Source organism: Mus musculus, chromosome 3 (assembly GCF_000001635.26).
Source record: "Mus musculus strain C57BL/6J chromosome 3, GRCm38.p6 C57BL/6J".
Lineage (NCBI taxonomy): Eukaryota > Metazoa > Chordata > Mammalia > Rodentia > Muridae > Mus > Mus musculus.
The window spans coordinates 136,576,725-136,588,770 of NC_000069.6; positions in this window are offsets into that span (position 1 = coordinate 136,576,725).

Sequence of the window (12,046 nt, forward strand, 5' to 3'; positions counted from 1 at the left end):
TGCCCATCTGAGACAGGCGCAGCATTCGTTCAGTGTTTTGCTGAAAGACCAGGGAAATTTAGCCAAACAAGCTCCATTTTGCCCATAATTTCTTTTGTTCATAACCAACTGATATAATAAAGATGTCAAATTGTCAGTGAACAAATATAGAATGGATTCTACATAACTACTGAGAGACAGACTGCTCCAGGACAAGAAGAGATGATTAGAAAAAGTGAGGGTTTCACAGTATAGAGGGATCATTTCTTTCGCACTATTGTCAAAGTGATGCTATAAACCCCAAATCTAGATGGAGGAATGAATTACACTGATGTGAAATGGGCACAGAGAGCACATTAGGAAGAGGCAGCCTTAGATCTTGGGTACTAGAGAATATTGTGGCAATCCCAGAACTAAGTAGAAATCAAGCTATAAAAACTGTGAGGATACTTTATATCCAATTTAGCCAGATTCAGACTTTGCAAAGTAATAAAGCATTAAAACCCAGTTTTTTATATAAAGTAAGATGACAACACTAGCTGAACAGCATGAAACTGTCAAGAAATTACTGGAGGTTCAGTTAGAACATTGAAGGAATTGGGACCATTAACAGAAATACATCTACCACTGTGCAAATCTCAGACTTGCAAATATTCTGTTGCTCAGTCTGTGTCTGAAACCAAGCCTCACACCATATGAAGATTGGAAGTAGATGATGATACAAAGTCAGCTCAGTGAACTAGTTGGTGAACTAATAGCATGGCCATAGGTTAGAGGATACAACACAGCCAGGCTCGTAGTTAATTGAAGCTAGAAGAAATCTGTTGATCATAGTCTTCAATGTTCTGTCCTACAGGAGGGTTCTGTTTGTTTTGGTGAAGATTATGATTTTTAGCAAGAAGTTAGGGGAAGAGATAAATACACCATGATTAACTGCAACCTTCCACTAAGCTCTATGGTAGTGGGGAAATGAGCAGAGACCTTTATATTTATCTGTATGGTCCAGTCAAAAGAGGCTGAGGTGTGGCAGGGAGACACAAAAAATGCTAGATGATGAGTATCTAGGTCAAGGTCTACTATAGCCACTTTGCCAGTGTCCTAAGGGACTCCTGTGTCTTAAAGAAGATTCCAGATAAGGAAAATCCTTAGGGGGAGCTTTGGCCAACCAGCCCCAGTACAGACTCAGGAAACAGAACAGAATTCAGGAGGCTTCTTTGTCTGACCTGTGAGCTTTTAACATGGATGTTATAGTGAGAGGAGATGAGAGAGATAGAGCAGTCAGTTAGTAACCCCCCAAAAGGGAAGGGATGCTGAGCCTCATCCAACATAAGCCCATTCACACCAAGGTCTGTGCTGACAAGGCTCATTGGTTGGCTCTCCTCATTTTGACAGTCAGTTCTTTCTACACACTATCTTCCTTTGCTTTTAGTTTCTACGACAAACCCAACCCAAAGCCACTTAGGAAGGGAAGTGCTTGTTATGTTTACAAGTTCTGATCATGGTTAGTCATAGAGGTGAGTCAGGGCAGGAACTCAGAGGCAGGAACTGGAACAAAGGCTATGAAGGAATGCTGCTTACTGGCTTTCTCCTCCAGCTCGCCACATTAAGCTCCTTTTCTTCTACCTCCTTGGATGACGGCCCAGGGTGGCACTACCTACAATGTGCCTGCCCACATCAAGCATTACTTAAGAAACTTGCCCTCCCACACACACACACACACACACACACACACATGCACCTCCCTATAGTCCAATTTGATGCAAGCATTTTCATAGCCAAGGTCCCCTCTTCCCAGATAATGCAAGTTTGTGTCACATTGACAAAAATATATTCAGCACATAAGCTGAATACATCTTTCCTTTCATGTAATCTATTTGTAGCAGTCAAGTACCATTAAACGTAATGGCCTGAAGCACCATCGCATTTTTTCTCACCATTCTATTGCTTAATGAGGCTCTCTTCCCCCTTAATGCTGGACTAAGCTAGAACATCCTAGATGGCTGGCAGTGGGTATTCACTTTGGCAGGGGCTTACTGCAGTTTTCACCCACAGCACCTGCATGTATCTTGATCTGTTTCCATGGTTCAGCCAGCTTCCTGGAGAACATTTTCCAATGGCAGGCATCTGAACAGGAAGGAAGCAAACCTTCCAGTGAGGTTTCCCTAGCATTCCTCCATCACATCCCACCGGTAAAGGAGCCTTAGGGTTTGTTCGGAGTCCAGAGAGAGGGATACACACCAAAACAGAACTTCTGCTATCTCGGGTCTCACAAATGGTTGCACATAAAATATTCATGTCAGCACTCCCAAGAATCATGTCGGAACACACTGCCAAGGAGTGCTGGGGATGGCAGCCTTGAGTTCTCTCCTGATCCTAGCTTATTTCCTGGAGGAAGCATGAGTGACTGAAACGTTAAAATGCCACCATTGTCAACCAGAGAGGAGCTGGGAGCTAGTTGCTTAGTTGCTAAGTAACTAAATTACTAATCAGAATTTCCCGGTAGAATACAGGAGAATAAAGAAAAGAGTCAAGGTGAGAGGGAAAAATTGCTTCTCTCCAGTGGAGTCTCACTGGGATTTCAAGCTACTCTTAAATGTAGGCTCTATGCCCAGCAACTGATGACCCACAACGCAAAAGAAAGCCAGTGGAGCTTCATTGTCTCATATTTTGTCAGGGCCTTCCCACCTTGGAGGTCCTTTGCATAAATATGATGGCTTCAAGGTTGGTGATTTTTATGGGATCTAATCTATGTACAAATATGTGTTTGTTAGTTTTGTTTTATTCCAGTTTGGGGTACTTTGTTGTTATTTTAATGTATATTATTTTAATATTATTTAGATGCCTGTTTATTTTCTAATGGGAGACAGGGAAGTTATGAAATCTGATGGGAGGGGAGGTAGGGAAGATCTTAGAGAGTTGGAGAAGGGGAAACCATAATCAGAGTATATTAAAACCTATTTTTAGTAAAACTAAAAATATATTAAATTATAAATGCGAAAACATGTGGATGTCCAAAATGAGAAGCGTTTGGTGAAACCTGGTTCTAAATCTAACCTCCCTGAGTCCAGAAGCAGAATTCAGTTGGGGGTAAACAGGAACCCTGGGGAATGGATAAAATACTTAGCCTCCTTTTAAAATATCAAAATGACACATGTAATATAAATATTATCGTTTTAACTGTTGTTATGGTTGGACTTTAGTATCATCTTCCTCTGTTCAACCATATGGACATGATAGTTTTGAAAATTGTAATGAGAAAAATATTTCTTAAGCTCTTTCTGAAAGCATAATCCATATGATCAAAGGAAAATACAGGTAAAATACATCTATATAAAGGGAAGAAATAGAGCTAAAAGAAGTTTAGGGATCATTGGGGCCAGGGTGGCTTCTTCTATTTGAACTGTTTTTTAATTCGATGCTTTTAGATATATTTTTATAATATTTTTCAGAGTTTATTTTTATTCAGGAGTTTCCAAGTCAGCAAGAAAACCCATTTCCATGAGCGGTGAATTGTCTCCCTAAGCCCTGTCTCGTTGCCAAGACAGCGTCATATATATTCTCAAGGACACAGCTCATCATTAGTAGCTGCTCTTCATGACCACTTTTATGTACGTATATTTACATCATGTATTTAAGATTATTCTATTGGGTCCAGAAAGAAAGAAAGACTGTAAAACAAATATATCTAATAGCTGAAGCAGGAGTCGTCCAGCAAAGTTCCAGAGGCTCTAAATGCCTTGTTCCCACTAAGATCAGTATGGGTAATAAAAGTCCTTTCTCTTGGGATGCTTTGAAAGTTTAGTTGCCATATCATTGGAAATGTTTCCCAGTGAAATTGTGTCTCTCATTCCACAGCGAATAGTCATCGTAACCAACTCTTTTCTTTCCCCCCTTGCAAGCAATAGCATCTAAGTCAGTTATCTGCAGGGATTACTTCTGTCCTGTCAACTGCACCCAGGCGACAGTAGTCAGGCAGCACTCCTGATTTGCTCATTTAGAACAGCGCCTTTATAACAACTCTTTTCTCTTCCGAGCTGACAAATGGATTGGGCTACATGACATCTTCAGCCACTGTGCTGAGTCACTGAAGAAGAATGTACAAACGGGATTCACACGACAGGTGGAGGCTTTAACAGTCGATTCTTGATTCTTACAGGTTGATGCTTAAGACCTGAAATACCAGCCTTACTCCTCCTCATGGACAGAGGACAAAAAAGGGAAAATAGTGTTCTGTCTGTCTGTTTGTCCATCTCTGTCTGTCTTCCTGCTTTCTACTAGCTTTAACCTCTCCCATTTGGGACCCAAAAACATATATGAACATCTATATCTACAGTTAGATAATATAAATTACGCGCTTACTAAGCTTCCAAGTATCTTTCTGTGTCTCTTCTAAATGGAATACAGTAAGAGTGTGTGTTCTACAGAGGGATTGTAAGGATAAATAGAGTGGATGTTACTGAGCATCTCTTGTCCAAGAATTGTGTGATGACATAGGTATAAGATTATATATCACAGATAGATAGATAGATAGATAGATAGATAGATAGATAGATAGACAGACAGATAGATGTAATGTGTGTGTGTGTGTGTGTGTGTGTGCGTGTATTATGACTACAGTGTATGTTAGCCTTTTGGTGCATGTAGTGGATTGGTTATGGCTTTAGTGTTTCCTAAAGGTCTGTGTGTTAAGGACTTGACTCCCAGGGTACTGATAGGAGCTTTTGGAATAAGAAAGAATTATAGACAGAAAGTTAGGGATCAAGAAACAAGGCTAACTCCCTCGTTGTACTGCCTCCTTTTATATTACATATAGAAAGACAACTGCCCAAAGTTTTCATCAATTTCAAAGAAAAAAAGGGTCTCCCTTGTCATTCCCACAGGTATTTAAAATAACTATTGAATATAAAGTTGAATTGAATAAATATTTAATATTGATATGCACAGTGACCAACATTATGACCATTTATTCTTTCATTAATATTGTTCCAACAGGTAGGGCAAATCTAAGGGGATGTTACCTCTACTGCATCTGATTTGTACTTCAAAGCAATTGTATGTGTGCTCCTAGTATTTGCAGATGTAACTCTTTATACGATTTAATTGACATAAAAGGTGGAACTAGTCAGAGATCTCCACAAAACATTCCTATGTCCTCAACAACTCAGAGGCCATAAAAAAATAAAAATCGACTGTTATGTAGCTCCAGGGAAACCCTTGCTCATGATGTTGCCTGTACCACTCCCTAGTATATGCTTTTGATTTCTCAAAATTATGCTTCCTGTAAATGAATACTTTGCTTTTTGGCCTCCTGTAGCCATCTTTACATTCATTAATTGACAAGAACAAGAGGTCAGAACTTTCTAATAAACCTTTTCTCAAAAAAACCTTTGGGAGTTTCCCATTCTTCTGCATTCCTCAAGAGAGGATTTTAAATGTCTTCATTGCAATCATGGGGAAAGAGTTTGTTTTGTGTGACAATCCTGTACTAAGTAGATATTTATATAATTTGTGAGATAATTAATCCTTTTTGTGTGTAATGACTTCAAATTTCATATCATTGAAAATAATTCTACTAGCTGTAAGTTATGTCATTGAGTTCATAGTTCACACACTTTTTTGATGTTGTCTCAACATTATATATATTCTTGAATGTGGTTCAGTGCAGGGTCCCAGTTATCCAAATATCTTTCACATATTGGTGTGTGGTAGAAGCAAAGATCCTCCCCCTTCTTCTTCTTCTTCTTCTTCTTCTTCTTCTTCTTCTTCTTCTTCTTCTTCTTCTTCTTCTTCTTCTTCTTCTTCTTCTTCTTCTTCTCCTCCTCCTCCTCCTCCTCCTCCTCCTCCTCCTCCTCCTCCTCCTCCTCCTCCATCCTTCTCCTCTCTTTGGTTCAATTTCATGAACTTCATTCTGAGAAAAAGACTCATTTCTTGATAAAACTGAGAATCAAACAGCTGAGCAACACTCATGCAGCAAGCAATAACCTAGATGTTAAAACCAGGTACCAAAATCTCAGTGAAGTTCATTTTGTCTACTAAAAAGTGTTTATGACTTCTCAAAGAATATTATTTGAAAAATAATGCGATTTACTGATTTCTTTTTTTATTAGGTATTTTCTTCATTTACATTTCCAATGCTATCCCAAAAAGTCCTCCACACCCTTACCCCCACTTCCCTAGCCACCCACTCCCACTTCTTGGCCATGGCATTCCCCTGTACTGGGGCATATAAAGTTTGCAAGACCAATGGGCTTCTCTTTCAAAAGATGGCTGACTAGGTCATCTTCTGATACATATGCAGCTAGAGACACGAGCTCCAGGGGGTACTGGTTAGTTCATATTGTTGTTCCACCTATAGGGTCACAGACCCCTTTAGCTCCTTGGGTACTTTCTCTAGCTCCTCCATTGTGGGCCCTGTGATCCATCCAATAGCTGACTGTGAACATCCACTTCTGTCTTTACTAGGCCCCAGCATAGCCTCACAAGAGACAGCTCTATCTGGGTCCTTTCAGCAAAATCTTGCTAGTGTATGCAATGGAGTCAGTGTTTAGAGGCTGATTATGGGATGGATCCCCTGGTATGGCAGTCTCTAGATGGTCCATTCTTTTGTCTCAGCTCCAAACTTTGTCTCTGTAACTCCTTCCATTGGTGTTATGTTCCCAATTCTAAGAAGAGGCAAAGTGTCCACACTTTGACACTCCTCCATTGTTGGTGGGATTGCAAGCTTGTACAACCACTCTGGAAATCAGTCTGGCGGTTCCTCAGAAAATTGGACATAGTACTACCGGAGGATCCCACAAAACCTCTCCTGGGCATATACCCAGAAGATGTTCCAACTGGTAAGAAGGATACATGCTCCACTATGTTCATAGCAGCCTTGTTTATAATAGCCAGAAGCTGGAAAGAACCCAGATGCCCCTCAACAGAGGAATGGATACAGAAAATGTGGTACATTTACACAATGGAGTACTACTCAGCTATTAAAAAGAATGAATTTATGAAATTCCTAGGCAAATGGGTGGACCTGGAGGGCATAATCCTGAGTGAGGTAACCCAATCACATAGGAACTCACACAATATGTACTCACTGATAAGTGGATATTAGCCCAGAAACTTAGAATACCCAAGATACAATTTGCAAAACACATGAAACTCAAGATTTTACTGATTTCTATTCTCAAAAATGGCAGATTTTGTTTTATCTCCTGAGAGCCTAAATACATAATGGTATTTCTCTTGTAGTAGCTTTCTTTTATATCCTTACGCAGAAATTTAATCTTTCATGGTATTAATAGTGTCTAGTTCTGTGAGCACCTCTGGATGAATTTATTTTATAGTGGTGAGTGAGGATATGACTCATGCTATACCATTGTCCAGCAGGACAGCTCTTACCAGATGGTTTCTCTTTTGGCCTGGACAGGGAGCCAAGTGGTAGAAAAAGAAATATTATTCCAACACTAAACTGTGATCAGAAATGTTGAGGAGTTTGCTCAATCCAAGGAGACCTTTGATCCTAGTGTAAGACTATCAATTTTTTTCCTCCCATCTCTAAAGTCATCTTTATACATAGAAAATTAGCCTCTGGTGCCTCTCCCCAGAGAACTGCCAGGGGAAAAAAAATGGTTGCTATGCACACAGGGTCAATCCTACTTCAGATGAAACCCATGTAGTCCTTTTGTGTCTTTAATGAAAACTTCAGGGAAATAAATATAAAATGGGCCTGAACTAAAGGGGAACACCAGCGACTCCTCACAAACTTAAGTCAGCATGCCACTGGGGAGCACCATGAAAATGGAAGTAGGCTTGTATACCAGCTTCCTAAGAAAAGGTGATGTTGACATCATATCTGTAAACTTTGACATAGCTTTACTTAATGTTGGTTAACCCACTCACTATGTTCTCCTTTGTCATATGCTATTTTTGATAGCATTTTTATTCTTTGGAAGTTCTAAACATCCATACAATGCATATGGATATCCATATATATCCCTACCAACCTCTCTCTCCCAAGTCACTCCACGCCAGCTTCACACCAGAAGGACTGAAGCATCTGAAAGATGCTAAGTCTAGTACGTGTTGCATCTGCTCCATAAAACAAGGTTTAGCCTGTGGCAGTTATCCACATGATCAAGCAACTACAAAGAAGTTATAGAAAATTAGCCCAAATCCCTAAAATTAAGATAAACAGAAATAAGAATAACATAATTAATGATGGATGTCAAGTCCACATTAAAAGCTTAAATATGTAATGTAGACCAACAGTCTGAATGATGGCAAGGAACAAAATTGCCCGAGGAACTTTAGGAATCTTAGGGAAGAGAGGAATAAATTATCTTAACAAAAGGTCCGAAATCAAACAAACAGGAAAATCATAAGTCATTTACAATAAACTTTTAAAAATTAATTGAAAATAGTCTTAATTATAGAAAACTTGCCCTCATATTTGACAACTGGATATATTTTTGTTCTTAGCAGTTGAAACTAAAATATGTTTGTATGATAGAAAAAAAATGAATGGCAACCACACTCCACTTTAGTTCACCCTTAATCCACTACCTCAAGAGTCAATAGATTCTGTCTTAGTTAGAATGATGTGGACATACAATGACCAAGGCAACTCTTATAAGGACAACATTTGATTGGGACTGGCTTACAGGTTTACAGGTTCAATGCATTATCATCAAGGTGGGAGCATAGCCACCTCTAGATAGGCATGGTGCAGAAGGAGCTGAGAGTTCTACATCATCATTTGAATGCTGAATACTGACTTTCAGGCAGCTAGGATAAGGGTCTTAAAGCCCACACCCACAGTGACACACCTACTCCAACAAGGCCATACCTACTTCAATGGTGCCACTCCCTGGTCTGAGTATAGACAAACCATAATATATTCCATACAGGCAAATACAACATAAGTCACTGGCTAGATTATAGAAGGTGAAGATTTTTCAGTTTTTTTTTTTGTTTGTTTGTTTGTTTGCTTGTTTTTTTCAATCCGGGGGCTAGAGAGATGGCTCAGTGGTTAAGATCACATGTCGCTCTTAAGGAAACCCCAGGTTTGAATTCCAGAATCCACACAGTAGCTACCAGCCATCTCTTCCTCTAGTTCCAGAGTATCTCATGCCCTCTTTTTGTCTTCCCCAGGCACCACAGCCGCATGATTCGCAGACATACATACATGTAAAACACATGTACCAAAAGTATTTTCAAATAAAATAAAATTCTGGCAGTTCTCAGGTAGGACATAGACAAAAAAGCCTATGATCTTGATTCAAAGATGTATCCATCACAAAAATAGCTTCTTAATGAAAGCTTCAGTGTTTGCCCTGACAGGTAACATTTGATAAAGCTGACACACAGAGGTGTAATAAATGTTATAGATTCCAAAGGACATTTTGGGTAGGATTCCAAACCAAATTCATAAAATGGTTTAATTTCTTTTTTATATTTATTTGTTTTATTTACCTATGTATTTTACTTGCAGGTATGTGTGTCTCTGTACCACAAGTGTGCCTGGTGCCTATAGAAGTCAGAAAGAAGAAAGGCATTAGATTTCTTGAACCTGGAGTTAGAGGTGGTTGTGAGCCGCGCTGTGGGTGCTTGAAACTCACCTTAGGTATCTTGCAAGAGTAGCCACTGCTCTTAATCCTTGAGATGTCTCTCTACTGAAATTGGAATTATTTTTAAACTTACATGATTCTTGGGCTTGTGTATTATGTTAAAGTAATAACGACAATAAGGAAGGGATTGAGAGAAAGGCCTTGGAGATTTTGGTGGGTGACATAAACTGCTTGATTGACTTGAAAACTGCCTACGAGATTAGTCTAGCACGTTGTGTCTCTGGGGATATTTCTGGAGATAATTGTATCACGAAGGCTCTGAACTAACTAGTAAATTAATCCCTTGAAGATGTAATGATCTAAGGTGATGGTGTTGCTGGAAGGTGGCAGAACCTGTGAGGTGAGGCCTAGGTGTAGAAAGTGAGCCTCCAGGGATGGTTCAGTGTTCCATTAGGAGTTGTATTCTGCTGAACTTTCTTCCTGTAAGGCTCCTCTCTGCCTTCTGGCCACCCTGATGTGAGCTGATGCTATCTATGTTCCTCCATGCCTTCATTGCTATGATTTATTGAAACATCTGAATCCATGAACCAAAACTAATCTTTCCTCTTAACTTCTTGCCATTTGGTTGTGGCGATGGAGAAACCTAATATAAAGTCACCAAGAGGATAAAATATAAAAAATAGAAAATGGCCACATTTAATAGCATTTCAAATAAGAGACATGCACAGATAGGAAGAACATTCTCATAGCTGCTAAAATTGCCCCACTACAAATAATCAGTTTCAAATATCCACTGAAGTTAGTGAGAACAGAGCTCCTTTTTTGCCATTACAGCCAAAATGTGAGTTTTATTCTCATTTTTACCATCTATTCCTATTATGTTTGATGTTTTAAGCACCATGACCAAAAACAACTTGGAGAGGAGAGGGTTTATCTCATCTTACAAGTTACAGTCCATCATTGATGGAAGTCAAAGCAGAAATGTGGAGACAGGAATTGAAGCAGAGGCCATGGGAGAACACTATGTTTTGTGTTTTGGCTTGTTTCCACTGGCTTGTTAAGCTGCTTTTCTTTTATAACCCAGATTCATCTGGTCAGAGACAGCAAGACCCATAGTGGACTGAGCATTTCCACATGAACAATTAAAACAAACAAACAAACAAACAACCTTGCCCTGCAGACTTTCCTACAGGCCAATTTGGGGGAGGCAATTTCTCAATTGAGGTTCCCTGTTCCAAAGTATACTTATATCAACTTGACAACAATTAATGGTGATAATCATCCCCCTTCTTGTTTGCCAACCCCACCCTCAAGCTAAGCTGAGACAGAGCAAGAAGCTACTAATTAAGCCTGAAATAAATAAAGGAAAAAAAGAATGAAATGGACATTCTACCAACCCAACAGGCATGGGAAAGGACAAGAGTGGGGTCATCACAATGCTACAGACATGCAATGGATCTCTCCATCCTTACGAAGCATGCATGTAGATTTCCATAAAGAACTCCAAAACCATCGTTTTATTTTCACTCTGTGAACTCATTGATTGGGAATGTTTCATTTTTCCAAGTTACCATTTATAAGTGAATTTTATCCTCACCTTGTTAACTCAGTGCTAAATCAGCATTAGCGCTATCAGTTCTTATGTTGCTCTATTTGTGTAGAAGAACATATGGGAAATGGGGAGCTTTGTCTACACAAGAGCTAAAGAAAAGCAAGCAGAAATTTGAAGTATGAAAACATTGTCCAGGCTGCTGGAAAGATAGATCGATGGAAACTTACTGAACAAGTGTGAAGACCAAAGTTTGGATCATCAGCATACACATAAAAGCCAAGCAGGCACATCAGCCTTCCTGAAATCCCAATGCTTAGGAAGGGGAGACGGGCTCCCTAGAGCAAGCTAGACTCACCAAATCAGAAAACTGGCACGCTCTATATTTAAGGGAAGAACCTGACTTAATAAAGTGTAGAACAGTAAGGAAAGTACCTATGCCAACCTCTGACCTCTACCTTCCTGTGCAAACACATGTGTAGCCACATACACATGCTCCTGTATACACATGTTCCCACATATATACAAACATGTTTATACATATGCAAACATGGCCATGTGCCTTCACCTAGTTCCATGTTTACATACATAAGAATCATAGCTCAAAGACTATAAATGTGAACCAAAAAGTATAAACTCTTCAGTACCAAACATATGCTAAATACGAAAGGGTCAAGGCACCCCGCATCATTTCAACTAAGATACAGGATCTCTTGTAGACAGTTGTCCTAAGTAAGGTTTTCAACCTGTCACTGCAACTTGCCTAATGACACAGTAATTTTGAATAAATTAGTTGACATTAAACTTTCAGGATACTCATTTTTAAAGAGTTTATTCATTGGATTAATATTATTTTGTCTGAGTCAATCACTTCCCATTACAACTTAAATCATCTCTCCTTCTAAACATAATATGCAGCACTAAGAAAGTCATTTCATTTTTATTGGGAAATGTTATTGTT